Genomic DNA, 20,413 nt, shown 5'->3' with positions numbered 1-20,413 from the left:
CTTCACTTTCACTTTTCACTTTCATGCATTGGAGAAGGAAATGGCAACCCACTCCAGTGTTCTTGCCTGGAGAATCCCAGGGACGGAGGAGCCTGGGCTCCTCCTCCAGCCTGGGCTGCCGTCTATGGGGTTGCACAGAGTTGGACATGACTGAAGCAACTTAGCAGCAGCAGCAAGCAAGGAGAATGTGGTGGCTTAGGCTCAAAAACCTGAACTCATGTAATAGTAGTTATTAAACTTTAGTGTGCCTCAGAATCATGAAATTCTTGTTTAGAACACAAGTGACTCACCTCCAGAGTTTGATACATGAGATCTGGATTGGGGCTCAAGAATTTACATTTCTAACAAATTCCCAGTTAGTACTGTTACTGCTGGTCCAAAACATTTTGAGAACTACAATATACTCTACAATATATACCCTACAATATAGGAATATCTGGCAGCTGTTCCAGCAAATAATTTATCCCTAGGTAAGAAGCCTTTGTTATACCCTGTATATAAATAACATTAGATGATTTCCTTATATGGTAATACAAAGCTTAAGAATTTATGAGTCATCTTCTGTCAGCATATTTAACATCCAGTAGGTAGGGATATGTGTCTGATAGACCCTGGTATAATGCACAAAGAATAAAGGAAATGTTATTTTTAGCTTGATTACGTATAAAGGAGACAGAAAAGTGGGGTTGGTATGAAGCTCTGAAGCCAGGTTCTCTGAGATTTGGTCCTGCCTCTGCAGAATTTCTGGAAGACCCTGGGAAAGTTAGTCTCTTGTGTCTCAATTTCTTTCTTTTGAAATGAAGATAACGGAAGTAGCCATCTGTAGTTGTCGTGAGGCTCAAATGATTTACTGTGTATAAAGCTTTTGAAGAATGACTGGTGTGTTGCACACACTCTGACGTTACTTATTACCATCAGGAATTTGTTGTCTTCTCTATTTTACCTCATGGGCTTCCCTGGTGGCTCAGATGGTAAAGAATCTGCACTGCAGGAGACCTGGGTTCTATCCATGTAGGGAAGATACCCTGGAGAAGGGAATGGCAACCTTCTCCAGTAGTCTTGCCTGGAGAATTCCATGGACAGAGGTGCCTGGTGAGCTATAGTCCATGGGGTCACAAAGAATCAGACATGACTAAGTGACTAACATTATGTTATCTCATTCAAACCTAAAGCTAATTCTTTTAAAAGGTAGACACCCATGTTATTCTCATTGAGAAGACTAGGAAACAGAAGTTCAGAAAGGTTAAATAAAGAATCCCCAGCTGGTAAAATCTCTGGCCTTGTGTTATTTCACCAGTGTTTTCCCAAAGGAATCATTTTCTCCCATAAGAAGGATGATACAAGGAAGTTAATTTCAAAAGTACATCTGAATGTAATTGAAAAATTATTGGGCTGGCCAAAAAGTTCATTCAGATTTTCCTGTAACATCATATGGAAAAACATGAATGAACTTTTTGGCCAACCCAATACTTGCTTGATCAGGATGGTTGGTGGAAAACTAGAACAAAAAAATTCATAATTCATATGAAAACACAAAAGACCCTGAATAGCCAAAGCAATCTTGAGAAAGAAGAAAGGAGCTGGGGAAATCAACCTTCCTGACTTCAGACTATACTACAAAGCTTCAGTCATCAAGACAGTGTGGTACTGGCACAAAAACAGAAATATAGAACAATGGAACAAGGTAGAAAGCCCAGAGATAAACCCACACACCTATGGGCAACTTATTTTTGATAAAGAAAGCAAGAATATACAATGGGGAAAAGATAGTCTCTTCAATAAGTGATGCTGGGAAAACTGGAAAGCTATATGTAAAAGAATGAAATTAGAACACTTCCTAACACCATACACAAAGATAAACTCAAAATGAATTAAAGACTTAAAAATGCAAAATAAGAAACTATAAAACTCTTAGAGGAAAATGTAGATGTTGAGGTCCTTTAATGGACCGGAACCTGGTGGTTTGGAGTCAATGATGAGAAAGTGAAAGAAGGAGAGAGGCTAATATTTCCTGGGTTACGCAGCTGGCTTTTGAGTTCCAGGAAATCAGCCAGAAATAGACAGATAGAGAGAGAGAAAGAAAGAAAGAAAGACATGGGGACCCAAGCTCTGATGGAGCAAAGGTGTTTTAATCAACATGGTGTGGGCATATATACTGTAGTTATTCTCAACAAAGATAAAGATTAAAATTCCAGACTTACAAAACATGGGCAATCCATATTAAAGAAAGAGAGAGTTGTTAACAATCACTTTTACCGTATGGTTCACAAGAAGGAAGAGGGTATTTATCACCATATTGAAAAACTAACGAAGGAAATGCTTGGATCCCTCAGCCCCAGGAGAGGCTTGCCTCTCCTCTTAATTCCTGAATATTCAGGAATTAATAAGGAACAGAGGATTCCTGACAGATCCAAGATAGCACACAGGAAGCCTCCTGTTAAATGCTTCCTGACACATAGATAGAACAGTCTATGACATAAATCACAGCAAGATCCTCTATGATCCACCTCCTAGAGTAATGGAAATAAAAACAACAATGAACAGGTGGAACCTGATTAAACTTAAAAGATTTTTCACAGCAAAGGAAACTATAAACAAGGTGAAAAGAAAACCCTCAGAATGGGAGAAATAATAGCAAATGAAACAACTGACAAAGGAGTAATTTTCAAAATATATAAGCAGCTTATGGAACTCAATACCAGAAAAACAAACAACCCAGTCAAAAAGTGGGCAAAAGGCCTAAACAGACATTTATCCAAAGAAGACATACAAATGACTAATAAACAAATGACAAGATGCTCAACATCGCTCATTATTAGAGGAATGCAAATGAAAACTACAATGAGATATCACCTCACACTGGTCAGAGTGGCCATCACCAAGAAATCTATAAACAATACATGTTGGAGAGGATGTGGAGAAAAGGGAATCCTCTTACACTGTTGGTGGGAATGTAAGTTGATATAGGCACTATGAAGACAGTATGATGATTCCATAAAAAACTAGGAATAAAAGTACCATATGGCCCAACAATTCCACTACTGGGTATATATCCTGAGAAAATCATAATTGAAAAAGACACATGTATCCCAATGTTCATTGCAGCACTATTTACAGTAGCTAGGACTTGGAAGTGACCTAGATGTCCGTCAACAGATGAACGGATAAAGAAGTGGGGATACGTATATACAGTGGAATATACTCAGCCATAAAAGGAAAACATTTGAGTCAGCGCTAATGAGATGAATGAACCTAGAGCTTATTGTACAGAGTGAAGTAAGTCAGAAAGAGAAAAACAAATGTCGTAGTTTAACACATATATATGGAATCTAGAAGGATGGTACTGACGAACGTATTTGCAGGGCAGCAATGGAGACTCAGGTATAGAAAACAGACTTACGGACACAGGAGACGGGGAAGGAGAGGGTGGGACAAATGGAGAGAGTAGCATGGAAACAAACACTGTCAAATGTAAAGTGGATTGCCAGTGGAAATTTGCTGTATGACTCAGGGAACTCAAACTGGGGCTCTTTGACACTCTAGAGAGGTGGGATAAGGTGAGAGGTGGGAGGGAGGTTCAAGAAGGAGGGGACATATGTATACCTGTGGCTGATTCATGTTGATGAATGGCGGAAACCAACACAATATTGTAAAGCAATTATCTTTCGATAAAAAATAAATTAAAAAAGGATGGTTGGTGAATTTTACAATCTAATGTTATTTCCACTTTAAAATAGATTAAAGACAAATCATGGAGGCAAGGGTAGAATAGTAACACACTAGTGAGTGTCTAACATTTGCAGACTACCTGTCATATAATAGGTTTTTATAAATATTTGTTGATCTATTGGAATGAATGTTGTTTGGAATTAAAATGATCTAAAATTAAAGATTCATAATATCCAGAGTAGGCGAGATTATAGAGAAAAGGGCATTGATATAGTACTGTGAGGTTTTTGAAGTCAATTTGGCAAAAGCCACCAAATTTTAAATATGTATTTCCTTTGACCCAGAGAGTCTAATCGTCTATCCGCAGGAATACTTTTGTGCCCATAGAGCATGTACAATGATTCTTAAATTTAGCACTATTTGTAATTGTGAAAATTACAAATCAAAATGTTTGTAACTGGGAGAATTATTTAGTAAGTTATGATTACCTATTTTATTGGACACTATATAAAAGTTAAAAAGAATGATGGAAAGCAATAAATATTGAAAGATCTCCAGGAAATGTTAAGTAAAAAGAACTATAACAGAAAAAAGTACAGAATTATCCATTTTGTTTATAGAGTTCAAAACTAAATCTATAGGAAATAAGTAGGAAAATGCTTAGATAAAATTCTGAAAAGTTATATCACAAATAGTTATAGGTGTTTACCTCTGAGAAGTGAAAAGGGCTAGAAACAGAGGATCAAGAAGAACTTCATATCATATGCTTGATATGATGATCCACATTAGTTGGATTTACCACAAGTAGTATGTATTAATGTTTACTTTGGGATCAAAAAAGAAAAAAGTAGCTTGCTCAAGAAATATAAGCACTTAAATGAGGGCAACAGATGCTGAAATGCACAAGATAAGCTTTCACAAGCTTTAAAACATGTCTATTCCAGTAATTAGCAGTTATTTTTTAAAATTTCCAAAATTATCATTCCAACTAAAAACTTCACTTGTACTGCTGTTGATTCCCAGAACATTTCCTGTGAGAAGTAAAGAGCTGAATTGGCAGCTGAGTGGAAAGCACACAGTACTAAAATTCTTATAGCCTTAGAGTACCTAGCCAAGAGCGTTTGCCTGGGGACTATTACATCATTTCATGCTTGATTTATAGCAGATTAAGGTGACAGTGGAAAAAAACCCAAATGAAACCAAAACTCCAACAAACAAAAACACCATTATACAGAAAGAGAAACCAAAGACATAGCATTTGTTTTTTTCTCCAAATGAATGGTTATATCAGTGTTCAGTGGGAGACAGTATTAGGTGTGGATGAAAGAAGAAAGTTATTTTCCTGGTTTTCCTCAGTTTCAGTTTGAGAAATGTAGCATGGTATATTAGTTTCTTTGACTGCTGAAACAAAATGTCATAAACCGGAGGCTTAAAACAAACAGAAACTTACTATTTCACAGTTTTGGAGGCTAGAAGCCCCAAATCAAGGTATTGGGAGTGCCATGCTCTCTCCAAAGCCTCTAGGGAGGATTTCTTCCTTGCCTCTTTTAGTTTCTGGTAGCCCCGAGTGTTCCTTGGGCTGTACATGTATCACTCCAGTCTCTGCCTCCCTTTCACATGGTTGTTTTTTCTGTGTTGTCTCTGTCTTCTATACTCTTAAGGACTCTGGTCTGTTGGATTAGGGTCCACCCTAATGACCTCGTTTTAACCTAATTACAAACAAAGACCCCATTTCCATATGTCACAGGTACAGGAGATTAGGACTTAAACATAACTTTTGGGGGAACAGAATTCAACCTGTAACAATGGATTCAAGTGTGATCAATTATTAATAACAGTCATTTAAAATATATGGCATTTGCCTAAGTCTGATAAGACTGATTCAGTAGACTTTAAAGCACCTCATAGTCATTCAATTCGAATAATCTCAACAATAGTCAAAAAAGACATAGGTGACTTAAAAGCATTTTTTTTTCAGGTAAAAAATTTTAGACATAGGTCACTGTGATAGATCTTAGGTCTCAAAGAGAACTGAGAGGACAGAAACGTCGATAAAGCAAGACTACCTGAAAGGAGGAGCTCTCTTAGCACCAGGTGCCCCTGTGAGGAGGGAAACACTGGTTTTCCCTGTGGCTAATTCTCATGATGTAGAGATAAAGGAGCACAAGCTCAAAACCTTAGGAAGAGAAGGCATCAAAGGAAAGAAAAAGAGGAAAAAAAAGATGTAGTTAAAGATGAATTATGAATGTTGGAGGTATGTAACCAGTTAGGAGTGAAAGTTAAAATGGAGAACTATGTCACTTACCATTTTCTGGTTCATTTATATATTTCATAGGTAAAACTGAAATTCAGAGTATTTAACCACATTATTAAGATGCTTTAATATCAAATCAAATCTTCCTTTAGTCAGTAGTGTAAGTAGAATGGAGTGACCACAACATTACTGTGGCTGTGGCCCAGAAAACTCACAAAGTTATTAAGTTACAGAGAAAGTAGAGTGAAGCGATTGAGAAAAGAAAACTAAACAGTAGTGATAGGAGGTATCTTTATTTTCTGCTAACCCATGGATTCTGTGTAATGCCTTAGATTGTGACTAATACTTATATAGTTATGCTTGACTTTATGATTGAAGATAGAATTCCAAAATTGCTTGGTAAATTTGATTTTTAAATGACATGCAGTTCAGCACAGGGAATATAGCTAATGCCTTATAATAACTACAAATGGAGTATTATCTACAAAAATTTTGAATCACAAATAAAGAAATGAAAGGTATCATATGACCAAAAAAAAAAAAAAAAAAAACACATACATTTTCCCTGTTGTAATTTGAGTGTTGGGTTTTTTTTTTTTTAATATTTTCTTCTTATCAATCTACTATAATCCAGGTTATTTCATGGTGAATACTCTGACTCTACCAGATCTGGTAAAAGTTAAAAGGAGAAATTTGTCATAAGGAAGTTTCAAGATACCAGATACAGGAAGTTTCTTTGGGCCGTGTAAGGAAGAGGAAGCTGAAAACCTAAGAGAATTCATTCTTGGTACACTGTCTTTTTTTCCCCAAAGCAAGTCAGCTTTCTGTGCAACTCCACATACATGAATACAGAAGAAATCTTACAACTTTAGAGCATGGGTAACTTACTCTAAAAGAACAAATAAATCTGAGCAACTGTCTTTGAATCCTAGTTCCAAATTCCTCAGGAGGGAGACCATGAATGATTCAGTTTGACTCATGGTGTAATCAAGTTATGGGGGACAGGGTCACAAACCATAAAACAGGGGCTACAGGCTGACTACTCTGGGTGTAGAGGACATCTCTCAATGAAAGAGGGCAAAATCCTTAATCTAAATAAGGACACAGGAATTAGCACTCTATAAACTAATAATTTTCCAATGAGTCAACTCTATTCATGAGGTGCCAAAGTATTGGAGTTTCAGCTTTAGCGTCATTCCTTCCAAAGAAATCCCAGGGCTGATCTTCAGAATGGACTGGTTGGATCTCCTTGCAGTCCAAGGGACTCTCAAGAGTCTTCTCCAACACCAAAGTTCAAGCTGGGAGGGTTTGGGGGGAGGAGGAGAAGGGGACAACAGAGGATGAGATGGCTGGATGGCATCACTGACTCGATGGACGTGAGTCTGAGTGAACTCCGGGAGTTGGTGATGGACAAGGAGGCCTGGTGTGCTGCAATTCATGGGGTTGCAAAGAGTCAGACACGACTGAGCAACTGAACTGAACTGAACCGAAACTAATAATTGTTTCCCAGGTGGCTCAGTGGTAAAGAATCCACCTGCTAAGCAGGAGATGTGGGTTCAGTCTCTGGATGACAAAGATCTCCTGGAGAAGGAAATGGCAACCCAGGTATTCTTGCTTGGGGAATTACATGGACAGGAGAGCCTTGCAGGCTACAGTCCATGGGGTTGCAATAGAGGCAGACACAATTTAGCGACTAAACAACAACAAACTAATAATTAGGCCAGGGATTTCTATTCTTAAGGGTGAATGTTGGTATGGATCTTTTTATAAAGAAACATATTTTTAGTGAGTTGGTACTACAAATGTTTTAAGTTAAAATTTTATTGTAAAGTAGAGCATAATTCGGAGAAGGAAATGGTAACCCACTCCAGTATTCTTGTCTAGAGAGTCCTGTGGACAGAGGAGCTTGGTGGGCTGCCATCTATAGGGTTACACAGAGTCGGACACGACTGAAGTGACTTAGCAGCAGCAACAGAATTATATAATAGATGCTTTGCAAAATAATCATTTTTACCTGAAGGAGGTTATTTATTCCTGGCTTACAGATGGGGAAATTAGTTTTTATGCACCAATATTAAACTTATCCAGTTATCTCAAGGGAAAGAGGGACCTGCTTACCAGGAACACCTTTTTCTTTGAGACTATAATGAAGGATGAAAGGATTCATTTAGAGATATAATTAAATGCAGAGGAAATTTTGAAAAAAAAAATTTGCCATATCCAGCCAGACTTTGAAATGAATTGTCCTAAAATATATGAATAATTCAAAGTAAAACAACATTGCTTGCTTGTCTGTCTACCTGATTCACACTCCTGACTTTGTCTTTTGGCATATATTACTAGACCTGGGGTAAATCAGCCTCTTTCCATAGCTCTTTTTTTGATACCTTCAGAAGAGTAAATCTCTATCCTGGAAGGAAACAAACTAATTTGTGGATTTATACCCAGTCTTTTGCTTGGGCCTGTTTCCTGTTCCAAGGGGAATAACTTCCCTATATCTTTTTCTGCTCTTAAGAGTGTTTTCATTATTTCATCAGCTAATGGCATAATTTATTTTTATACAAATGCAGATCTTTGCGTTTATCTCTATTACAACTCAGCCCTTATCATTCTTGCCCACACAGTTCCATGTCATGCAATAAAGTGTGACAAATGCTTCAGGATTATGAGAAAATCCAACATTTTGGCGATATATATAAGTTGTCCCTATCAAAACCATAATAGGCATTTAATAACTGTGCTAAGGGTTTAAAGTATTTTTTCATCTAAGCTTCAAAACAACTCTTCAAGCAAGATATTCTTATCCTCATTATACTGATGAGGAAATGGAAGCTTGGAAAATTTAAATGACTTCCTTGGTGAAAAGAGTAGTTCAAACCTGGGTCAGCCAGATTCCCTGAACCATGGATTTCTAACCTTTGCATCAAAACCACTTAAGGACTTTGTCGTTGTTCAGTTTCTCAGTTGTGCCTGACTCCTTGCAATCCCTCGAACTGCAGCACGCTAGGCTTCCTGTCCTTCTCTATCTCCCAGAGTCTGCTCAAACTCATATCCATTTAGTTGGTGATGCCATCCAACCATTTCATCCTCTGTCGCCCCCTTCTCCTTTTGCCCTCAATCTTTCCCAGCATCAGGGTCTTTTCCAATGAGTTAGCTCTTCGCCTCAGATGGCCAAAGTATTGGAGCTTCAGCTTCAGTACCAGTCCTTCTGATGAATATTCAGGGCTGATTTCCTTTAGGATCGACTGGTTTGATCTCTGTGCTGTCCAAGGGACTCTCAAAAGTCTTCTCCAGCACTGCAGTTGGAAAGCATCAATTTTTCGGCGCTCAGCCTTTGTTACGGTATAAAAAGAAGTAAATGCCAAAGCTCCATCCCACATGTGCTGTCAGTCTTGTTGCAGGCTTGGGTTGAGGAGTGACAGTCAAGAACCAGTGCCACCGTATTCTATTACAATGGGATAACAGAACTTGTGGCACAACACCCCATACTTGACAATTGACTGCTGATTTTTACTTCTAGCTATGACCTATAATCAGTTTTGAATCTAAATGTATTACCATCTAACCGAATTCACACTTTTTGTTTTTCCATATTGTGTGAAAGAATGTCTTGAAAGACTTAGATGTCTTGGAATTTTCTTTTATCATATCAAAGAATAGAGGAAACTTTCTGAAATATTTGCCCTGGGAGCAAATTTCCAGCTATGTCACTACCAGAGATCACATAAAACATTAAAAAGTTGCTACAGAGTGAAAAGAGCTAAACATCCCAGGGTAATATTGGCTTAAAATCATAGTATCTTGGTGAAGAGAGAGGCTTTCACTATCAGAATGACAGTAAGTAAGTCACTTTATCTCTCTGTGTGGGTAGATTGATTTCTCAAGTTTATAAGCCTATGACTAATATAGTTCCCTTGTCAACCCTCTCTTCCCTATCCAAATCACTAATATAAAAAAGAATGCTTTCCTCCACAAGACACCCTCAATATCCACTAGTTCTAAATGGCTTTTCCCTGCAAATAGGCAGTGGACAGTAACAGATACCATGCCTGGTTGAATAAACATATCATTGCAAAATTCAGAAATGTTATTTACTACAATGACTGTATCTGTACTGTTTAGAGTTCTTAAACAGATTTTGTTTTGTTTTTTCCCCTCTTAAAGAGAATGCTTCCATTTCCACAGTTCAGATACTTTTCATTTTAACTCTAATGTTAAGGTCACCCTCAGCACTTTATGTTCTTCGTGTGGGTCTGTGTTCTGGTTTCTAATCTAGTTAACAGTTTTGTTTGCTGGGGGAACTCTCATGATAGTTCCTGCTTGTAATTTCAGCCTTAATATTCTAAGCAGATTTTAGATTTGCTGTTGTGTCACAACTCGTATTTGCAATTTCTTTTAGAAACTAAACAGCAACAACAAAGCACTCTCCAGCATATTTTGCTTGTAAGACGGGAGCCATAGGAATGCAATTCCCCAGTATATCCCTTCTTAGGCGAAAACAGGGCTCCAGTTCATTATTTAAAGAAGCCAGTGTGGATTCAAGTCATTTCCTAGCCTGCTATCATTTGCTCAAAGACCTTTTGCAATGGGTCTTACGTAAGAAGAAATGCAGGAGTTGCTTTGGTGAGATTTAAAGGAACAATTAAGTACAAGCTAGACCTGAATTGCAGCATCATTTGTATGGTGAAACGGGGGCTATAAATGTATCTGTTTTTTCAGATTGACAGAAGGCTAATGATGAGTGAAAAAGGCCCGACATAGTTGGATTACAGGCTCCTTCTTTGACCTCACCTCTTACCGTTGCCCCTTCCTTTACTGTTCTTCAGCCACACTGACCTCTTTCCTGGTCCTTGAACTTGCCAAGCACATTCCCTTCTTAGGGTCTTTGTCTTTGCTACTGTTTCTGCATGAAACTGTCTTCACAGATAGCCACAGGACTGGCTCATTCTCCTTCTTCAGATCTCCACTCAAATGTTACTCTGGGAGGTCTTTCCTGGCCATTCTAACTAAAATAGCACACTGCCTCCCCACTTCCTGCTCCTTTACTTTTCCTAGTGGCAATTATACTCTTGCACGTTATAAATTTAAGGCTTTTTTTTTTTGTCGCTTTATCAGAATACAAGCTCCAGTAGGGCAAGGGGTATGTGGGTTGTGTTCACATAGCATCTTTGGGGTCCTACCAAGAATGGCAAACAGTAGGTGCTCAGTAAATATTTGTTGACCCAATGAATGAGGCTCTTCGGGATGGTGGAAATTGTTTCTCGTTTGCCTGGCACTGCCGCCAGTCCGCAGGCATCTGGGCACCTCATCCCACCCTCATTTCTTTCCAGCAGAAGTGACTGATTGGAATCAGACTCCCATAACTGCACTGGCGCGAAACGCTGCGTTAGGAACGCGTTGCACCAAACCCTCGGCCTAGCGACCAGGGCAAGTCTCTCTGCGGTGCCAGGTTGTGCGCAGGGGAGACCCTACCCGGCCAGGCTGACTCACTCCCAGCCGCCTCCACGGCGGGCGGCGGCCACGCACACGCCCATCTGCGGAGGGCCCGGCCCAGCTCAAGTTCCCCGCCCGCTCACGCCCAGGGGCCACCGCGGGAATCTCCGAGCACGCCAGTTCGTTTCCCGAGAAGCCCAGGTTCTGTGTAGCCAGTCGTCGGCCGCCCCCGGCGCGCGTCGGTGAAAGCGCAGCCTGGGTGGAGCGGCGCACGCGCAGTCCGGGGGTGCGCGCCAGGCGCCGGCCCTGCACCAAGGCGGTCTCTGCAGTGAACAAGACGCCAGACCCGAGGCCAACTGGGAGGCTGAGTCGGACGTAAATAGGACGTCCCAGCCAGTGTCGCCTGCGGCGCTGAGAAGACGGTGTGACTCCGGAGAGGGTGGAGACGACGACTGTGACGGGCTTCCCGGTTCCCCAAAGTGGGAGTGGTGTGGGTTGCAGGAAGGAGAGAGGAAGAGGAGCCGGAGCGGGCCGCAGCGGCCGACGCTAACGGCCTTCCTGAGCGCTGACAGGCTGGGCCCGCGTCCTGCTCGCTCCACAGTGCGCGCCGCCGCCTCGGGCCCTCGGCCCCTGGGTCCGGACTTGGTGGCAGAGCGTCGGGGCGGAGGGTTTCTGTTGCAGCGCAGGGAAAGGCCAGATCTTCGCCGCCGAGGGATGTGAGTGAGAGCCGAACCCGCACGGGAGGGCCCCCGAGGTCTCAGCCTGGCGGACACTCGGACCTTTGCCTGCTCCAGGGGCTTCGCAGACTGTGGCCAGCCAGAGGCACCGGGTAAGAGCAGTCCCCTCGGGTTTGGGGGCGCGTCGTCGTCACCACATCCGTGCGGCGGGTGAGTGTTATTGCTGCCTGGGCTCCAGGTGGAGGGCACCAGTTGTCTCTCTCGTCCTTTCCACCCCGATCTCCCCTTCCCCCCGCTAGTGTCGGTAAACTCGGCAAGAAAATCCTCCTTTTTAGAAGGAAACCTCGGACGGAGTGTCTTTCTGTTGATATTTGCATCCTTATGTGCCTGATACTCCTCCTCCCCTTTACTTATCTCTCTTTAAAATTTTCTAGACATCTGAACAGCCTAGAAAAGAGCATCTATTTCCCCTGGATTTCTGCGGTAGTAACTGCCGCTTTTTTTTTTTCTTTTAGGTTTCAGAAGCAGGCAAGGCAACAAGATGTGATCTGTTTCTCTTCTGCAGAAGAGGCCCTTCCATCCCCTTTCCCCAAAGGTGGGTAAGCGATCCTGACTGCAGTCCTTTTTCTCTGCAGTAAAGACGAGGGTGTCTTGAGGTGTGAGTCCGTGCGTAGGAAGGTTGGAAGCGTGTGTCGACAGGCAGGGCTCATTGTTGCTTACTTCTTTGAAAATGGCAGTGCTGAACTTGGAATGAACTTGGAGGGTAGTTCTGGGCTTTATTGTTATTCTTTAAGAAACAGTCGTTATTTGTTTCTCTGCTGACCGTACATTGTTTTTCTTTGCAGAGAAAACGTCATCCAATACCCTTTCTCCCCAAGCAACCAAAGATTCTTAATCTTTGAAGGAGGAACATTTTCAAGTAATAAGAGATACTTATTGAGAGGACACGTTAGCTGCTCTTGCTGGGGTTTCTGCTACCGCATAGAATGCTTCCTGGGCAGTTTTATCTGCTTAAGTTTACTTTGTCGGTTGAATTTACCCATTTTGCTTTCCGGTGGTTATTAATCTGTCCGGAGGAACTCTCTTTTCTCTGAATGAAAGGACAGAGGCAGCTGAGTATGTCATAGAGGGGAGGAGAAATGTGGAGGAGGAAACTGCAAGTGGGAATAAGTGATGACGATTGGTTTTGGTTTCATAATAGTTTTGTTGGGCTACTGCAGGTATTCTGATATAACACCCAACGGATATTAAGATGAATAATCAACCTTTTTCCTCCCTTTCCCTTCCCCCTTTACCACTTGGGTATGAGAATCCCTTGCTCCTGTGTGCGCGTATCTTTTAATATGTAACATATCTGCAAACTGGATGTGTCCAGCATTTGCCTTAACATGTATTTACCTGTACAGGAAAACTACAGTACTTGCTGACTAGATAAGCATACAATACTTGTTTCTTTCTCTGAGTGTCCTACGTTTGGAGTATTTAGCATGTTTTAGGAACCCATTAAAGAAGAGTTTGCTTCATTTGCTGGTTTTTCCTAGTGATTTGAGACACGTGTCTCAGGTATAGGAAGGGAACATGGTTTTCTTCTCTACTTCAACTGGCTGTTGCTGAAAGATGATATGCTTTTTAGACCAAATAGGGAAGGACCTTGACTTTGGGGTCAGATCTGGGTTTGAATTCTGGTGTTCCTGCCTTTTAATAGTGTTATTTAAAATCTCTTTGAGCCTCACTTTCTTATAAGATTGTTGTGGAGTTTGAATAAAATTACGCATGCAAAGTAGTACATTGCTTGGCCACTGTGAAAGTCATGGCTATTCTCTTGACTGGGTAGGCATAGAAAGGATGTTAGAGAAGGGCAGGATGACTGCATAAGGTGATCTGCCAGTGACCAGTGTTTCTTCCTTTTTAGTCTAAGGAGAAAAAGGACTTTTATATCTTGAACTGGTTAAGTGGTCTTAGAGCCTTCTTATGGGGAGGTTTGACTCTTATCATCTCTCCTCACCCCCCTGCCCCCTGCATTTGTCCTGCCCCTACCTGCTGTTGTGCTGCCCTCTTGTGGTTAACCACGTTAATAAGAATTTTCTTTTGCTCCGCTCCCATTTTTTTTTCTTCTTTCTTTTCTTTTTAGGCCCCTTCCCTTTGCTCCCAGTTTCTCAAACTGTGCTGGGGTGCCCCAGGGTGCCATTGAACTCAGGCTTGAACTGATAATTTGAGGTAGTTCACAGTTTCAACATTAGATTGACACATTCCTTTCTACAATGTCATGTTTTTGCAAAGCTGTACTTTTAAAGGTTGCTCTGATAAAAAGCAACTACTGTATGAAACAGAATACTGGAATGTGATGTTGTCAAGTTTGATTCCAAGTTTGAGAATTTATACAGTGTCCAACAAACACTAAATTATAAGGACGTTAACACTTACGTGGTTTGAAACCACCCCCACTTAAGTATTTCTTTTGGTCTGGGGGTGCTATGAAAAAATTACTAAGTCTAAGGATTCCCTAAATGGAGAAAGTTTGGAAGCCTTTGCCTTAGTTTTTGGTTGGCTTTCTGATAAAAAAAAATTTAATGGAAAAACTGCATTTTTAAATGTTGGTCACTAATTGATTCCCTTTCCCACCGAAGTTATTGGTACAATTATTGATACAAAGTTAGTACCAGCTGATCACGGCTTCGTATGTTTACTCTCCTATTTAATATCTTCATAGCTACTATCTAGTTCCTTTATTTCACACTGATCCTATTGCTTGTCATTCTGATTACTTTATAGTTTCTCCAGTACTGGTTTTCTATTAGTATTTTTGACCATCTCCTTAAACTTAACTTTGCCCCAAATGAAAATCATCTTCTTATACCCCTTTGTAATTTCCTTCTCTCTGTTGGCCATATAAGCTTTAAATTAGACATAATCTTTAAACTGCCTCTTTCGTTTATCTCACGTACTAATCCATTCACCATGTCCTATTCATATTTCTTTTGTCATCCATACCTTTGCTTCTCCTACTTTTACTACCTAAATCCCAGGACTCATCCTCAGCCTAGAATATTGTAACTCATATCAACCCCTTTGAATCCAGCATCTCTTCCTTCTATAAATACCACTCTGATACTCCTTTTTATGGCACTCTCTTGCTCCCAAATCCTCAGTGGCCTCCCACATTCCACCTATTAAGTTGAGCTTCTTTTTCCTGGCTTTCAAAATATTATGTCATCAGTCCCTGCCCCGTTTATTCAGTTTTGTCTAAGGACCTTCGGCAAGCATCCTCTGCTCTAGTATTGCAAGCTGTGTCTCATACTTCCTAATAACTTCCTAAGCTTATTCTGTTTTTTAACTTTCACACGTTTTCCATCCTTCTTCCAGTAAGTCCAGTTCTGCACCCTACTGCACGAGTCACTAGGTGTGGAATAACTGAGCAGAGCCTCAGTCTCCTCATCTGAAAACTGAGAACTGTACTTTTTCTGTAAGCTTGTAGTGAGAATTAAGAGAGTTGATTCATGAAAAACCCTCAGGAATAGGGCCTGGCACATTAAGGACTCCCAGACATAAAGTAAACTCCTTTAACAATAAACTATTGTCATAATTATACAATGCTCTGAATATAATAAGCTATTATTATTACAACAGTTTATTACCACTGCTTGAAAGTTCCACTTCATTCGTGAAATTGTTTCTCACTAACTATTGCTTTTTTCCTCTCTTACAGTTCTATAGTTCTTTTAGTCTTAGCATATCATCACATAGTTTAATTATATATCATATTTTGGTTGTTTGATAATTATTTCTCTGTTAGCCACATCTTTTCAAGTTGATTGTGTATGCATTGAGAAACAGAATTTAGATTAAACTCACACACATACAAACCCACAATGCTGAGTACATGTGGAACATTCAAGAAATGCTGTGTATTAAAAAGGAATTTTAGGCCATTACCAGACAAATATTTATTCATATCTACAACGTAAAGGTACTTTGCTATAGATCCACAAGAGGTGCAGAAAAATGTAAAGCAGGTTCTTTTCCTTGAGGACTTATAATGTAATAGGGGAGATAGGAAAACAATAAAAGTTATATATCTCAGATACCATATAAAGTTGAAGTGAGCAGACAAAGATCCAGAGAAGAGGTAGAATCAAAACTTGGCAGAACTTGATTTTACAAAAGAGGAAGGAACTTGTATAGGAAGTAAAGGCAAAATAAGCAGGACAGGATCAGAGAACAGTACATAACAAGTTGACTGAAATGAAGGTTTCTGTCAGAGAGTAGAAAGAAATCAGGTGAAAATGTTTGGGGTTAGATGGATGGATGTCTTTAAGTGCAGGGTTAGAAGAGTATATTTTGATTCATAGGTAATAGACAAGCTTTAAAGGTTCACAATGAGAAAAAACTTGCTTAAAAAAAGTATTTTAAGAAAATCACAGTGGCACCAGAGCTGGGTAGAGTATGAGGTGGAAAGAGAAGTCATAGACCTAGGAAAATCACCTAGGCCTGAGGAAATGAGGATTTGAATTTAGTAAAAATAAGCCTGGAGAGATGTCACACAAGACTTTATTCTGGACTGGATAAGAAAGGAAGATGTAGTGGAGGGAAGGAGAGGAGTAATTAGAGATGACTGAAGTTTTGATCCACAGTGACAAGAAATTAGAGTGTCGAAACTCTTAAGCTATATGAGAACATGTGCATTAGGAAACCTAGAGAGGTTTAAAAATATGGCCAAAGTTACTCATTTAGTTGGTGACAAAAAAAAGAACAAGGGTTTAATTAATGACTGTACTGACAGAAATAGGTATGAAATATTAGCTAGTTGAAGGGGTACAGACATCTGGGCTTGTGTAGTTTGGATTTGTTGAGTTTGAGGTGACAGTGAGATAAGCAAGTACAGACATATCACCAGACTGTGGGACAATGTGAATAGAACCTAGTAAAGAAATTTAAGGCTGAAATTATTGTGCTTAGAGAGAAAAGCAGGGGATCTGAGATTGAGCCTTGGGAATTGCACATAATTGGAGAGTGAGTGAAAGAAGAGGAATTGGCAAAGGTGACAAGGACAGGGCAGATAATATGAGAGGCAAGTGAGTGGGAAGGTTAAGGTGTGAATGTTTATCAAGTTGATCATGGTTGATCACTGCCAAAAAGTGAGAAGAATCAGAATTGAAAAAGGTCTTATAAATGTTTACTGGTGTTTTTCCTAATATAAAACCTAGAAAAGCAGAAGAAAGAAGAAAATTGCTTATGGTTTTCCCATACATAATTAACCACTGCTATTATTTTGTTCTCTCTAGTATAACAACCTTTGGATTTGATTTTTGGTTGATTGACGGAGACTTTTTTTCAAAGCTGTCCATCCCTGGGACTAATGATGAGAATTTTAGACATAATAAAGACCAGAAGGTAGTTTTTGAAAGAGTGTTTGTCATTTATCTGTGTCCTCTCATATTGTACTACATAGGCGCCCATATTTCTTATGGGCATTAGCCCTGCATTTGTGTTATTTGAATGAGTGGACATTAAGTGGTTAGCGTTAAGGCATTTAGTGCTCTGTCAGGGTAGACAAATGACTGTTGGTGCAGTTGTATTGGTAAGATCTGGATAAAATGATAAGGGTATTAATTGCTAAAAGGAAAGAGAAATTCTTATAGATAACTTGGAATACTGAAGGTAGCAAATTTTAGGAGTATTCAGATTAGGAGAATTGGAAAGGGTAAAAGTGTTATCTGTTTTTGAAACCTGTATGATGTAGCTACTCTGGAGGTGACTGAGGTAGAGATAGTCCACGGGCTCTTTGTTTTGCTTGAATGCATATTTTTATCTTCCTAAGAACATTTTTCTGCCTTCTTTGTTGATATCAGTCCTCGAGAATAGGGCATTCATTATTGATTACTAAATTATTTTAGTTTAATAAATTCTGATTATGCAGTATAATTCCATTAGGTAATATTTTTATAATATAAAAGGTAGTATAATGTGAGAAAGTATATTGTTTTGGAAATTGGGATCAAAGACTGAGTGCTGTTAATATGCTGTGTGACTTTGAGCAAATCACATAATCTATGAGTCAATGAGGGAGTTTTTAAAAAATTTAAGAGATAAATGGCTTAAATGTTTGTAACAGAAAAACAGCAGCCTTTTGCCTCTACCCGCTTCTCCCCCCATCTCTTATTTATGTTTGTCAGGAAACCACTTATAAGTCTTATAAGAGTGTCTTCTGGTACTTACCTCTATTTTCTAAATAACACAACCTACCATCAATAGACCCTCTCCTCCAATTCTGTATCTGTGTCTGTACTCTGCCCTTTCCCCCCCTTTACAATGTATATGCTGTTCAGTGTCCCATCTAAGGTTTCTATTTGGGTAGAAGAACCCATCCCCTTTTACCTTCAAGGACTTTACCATTGTGTTTCTTTCTCTTTTTCTTGCATTCTCCATTTTTTCATCTACTGGATCATTTCCATTAGTATGTATTTTTGTTGCTATTGCTATGACAAACCCATCTGAAAACTTAGTGAAATAAAATAGCTGGTTTATTAGACTCAGATGTTTTGAGTCAGTACTTAAGATCAGGCACATCAGGCATGGTTTGTTTCTACTCTTCAGTGTCTAGGACATCAGTTGGGAAGAGCTGCTGGCAGGGATAATGGGAAGGCAGAGGACTAGAATCATCTGGAGATTTCATCACTCACATGACTGGAAGCTGACACTGGCTGTTTGACTTGAGATCTCATCTCAGGCTCTTCACTGGAGCACGTTATCAATACATGTGGCTTGGACATCCTTAAAACATCGGGGACTCAGGATACTTGGCTTTCTTACATGACGAGTCAGGGTTTAAGAGTGAGTGTTTCAGTGAACATGGCGAAGGTAGGGTGAGGAATAGACTCTGTTAATCATGTTACTGAACTGGGTTCATTTGCCTGATGTGCAGCAAGACACATGCTGAGATGGAAAGTTTGCAGCAGAGAAAATGTTTACTCACAGGGCACAGCTAAGTGAGAAAACTAGAGAACAAATCTCAAATTTGTCTCCCTAAAGGTGAAGGTTTTGAGATATTTAAGGGATAAAGGAGCAAGGTGGTCTGAGGCATGGGGAAGGGTGATTGGATGCAGGAAAAAGGTATAGTGATTGAAGTTCTCCAAGGAACTGAACTACATGCTTCTTCATGGGGTGCATGTTCAGAAATTGGTGGCATTAGCATGATCTGAGGGTGGAGTTTTTGGCCTTCTGACATCAAAAGGTGATCCATTGGATACTCAGGTAGGCCTAGTTGAATAAGATTGGTGGTCTCAGCTGGTTTGAGCTGGTCAAGATCTAGCTCTGAGTTCCTGAAAAACAACTTAAGCAACCATTATTATAGTGATTCATACATCAAAGGTGTTATCTATGAGAAAGCTATTTGGGAGTTTAGAGATATATTGCTTGGCTAGTGACTGTTAGCTATATGGAGTCTTAAAAAAATTCACTTAGTTATTTTTGATTGTGCTGGGTCTTTGTTGCTTTATTCAGGCTTTCTCTAGTTTCCTTGAGTGGGCTACTCTCCAGCTGCAGTGTACGGGCTTCTCATTGCAGTGGCTTCTCTTGTTGCAGAGCATGGGCTCTACTGCACATAGGCTTCAGTAATTGTGGAATGTGGGCTCAGTAGTTGTGGCTTACGGGCTTGGAGCATGGGCTCAGTAGCTGTGATGCACAGGCTTAGCTGCCCCACCGCATGTGGAATTTTCCCAAATGAGGGATCGAACCAGTGCCCCTTACACAGAAAGGTGGATTCTTAACCACTGGACCACCAGGGAAGTCCTGGAGTTTATTTTTGTATATGGTATTATGATGTTTCTAATTTCATCATTTTACATGTAGCTGTCCAGTTTTCCCAGACCACTTATTGAGGAAACTGTCTTTTCTCCATTGTGTATTCTTGCTGCCTTTGTCATAGATTAGGTGACAGTAAGTGTGTGTCACCTGGTAGATGTTTTGTCAGTGTCCATTTTATGCTGTGCACTGCATATATTCCTGGAGAAGGAAATGGTAACCCACTCCAGTATTCTTGCCTGGAAAATCGCATGGACAGAGGAGCCTGGCAGGCTACAGTCCATGGGGTCACAAAGAGTTGGACACGACTGAGCGACTAAACCACTGCATATATTATTAAGGATAAGTCAGTGGACATCATCTTTAATATCATGGTATTCTCTTGCCTGAGTATACTAAGGATCCAGATGTAAAGAGAAGTATAACGTGGCAGTGAAATAAAGGCATATACTCATTGAAGAGATTGTTTCTTAGGAACAGTTACAGTAACTTTAAAGTAATTTTTAGATTTGTTATGCCTTTTAAGAGTTTCCTTTTTAAAAAAAAAATTTTTTTTTCAAGCATGCTTCATTGTGCTCAG

General features: G+C 40.0%; 1 protein-coding gene across 4 annotated transcripts in view; it reads left to right on the top strand.

Moving 5' to 3' along the window:
• Window positions 1-11,593: 11,593 nt before the first annotated feature.
• The window catches only part of JAK2 (Janus kinase 2), a 118,366-nt gene continuing 109,546 nt past the window's right edge, over window positions 11,594-20,413 (top strand). Inside the window, exons 1-2 of one of the 4 annotated variants that reach the window (XM_070794581.1) lie at window positions 11,594-12,185; window positions 12,549-12,628. The gene's annotated coding sequence lies outside the window, so the exon portion shown is untranslated. Of the gene's footprint in view, window positions 12,244-12,548; window positions 12,629-20,413 lie in introns of all 4 variants that reach the window. The other 3 variants (XR_011568038.1, XM_019965993.2, XM_019965994.2) reach the window with 3 other exon arrangements.

This window comes from Bos indicus, chromosome 8 (assembly GCF_029378745.1).
Source record: "Bos indicus isolate NIAB-ARS_2022 breed Sahiwal x Tharparkar chromosome 8, NIAB-ARS_B.indTharparkar_mat_pri_1.0, whole genome shotgun sequence".
NCBI lineage: Eukaryota > Metazoa > Chordata > Mammalia > Artiodactyla > Bovidae > Bos > Bos indicus.
This window is presented reverse-complemented; position numbering and strand designations above follow the sequence as displayed.